The sequence below is a fragment of the Epinephelus lanceolatus genome, chromosome 18 (assembly GCF_041903045.1).
Source record: "Epinephelus lanceolatus isolate andai-2023 chromosome 18, ASM4190304v1, whole genome shotgun sequence".
NCBI classification, from domain to species: Eukaryota; Metazoa; Chordata; class Actinopteri; order Perciformes; family Serranidae; genus Epinephelus; species Epinephelus lanceolatus.
In genome coordinates this window covers 40,660,809-40,661,263 of record NC_135751.1, presented here as the reverse complement: position 1 = coordinate 40,661,263, position 455 = coordinate 40,660,809, and positions in this window count along the sequence as shown.

Here is a 455-nt window from a genome sequence, read left to right as displayed (position 1 = left end):
TGTGTTAATCACCTTCCTGTAGTGAGTCACAACGTGTTCATCGTGTCACAGCATCTTCATCATGTCCCTCACTGTATTTTAATGCTGTCTTTGCACCATGCACGGCTCAGTGTTCTGCAGCCTCTCTGTGATGCTGCTCTCCACATCACACCACCGTGCACGTGCATCCACCAGAAAACGTGATGGTGGCTGTCGCATGATGGCTCGGTGTCTGCGGGAACCAATAACGGCGCAGAACCGGAGCCAGTGTGGATGAATTTGGGAATAGCGCGCTTTGCAGTTGGTTTGCGGAATTTACTGACAGCACCGAGTCCAATGGCACGTCCGCGCAGTGCATTGTGGGAGGCGTAGTCATATAGCAGCGAATACAGGGTAGTCATCACAGGGGCGGTTGTACGCTCTCTACTACGTTTCCCAGAACACACCGCGGCATTGGAGCTGTGTGTATGCAAGGC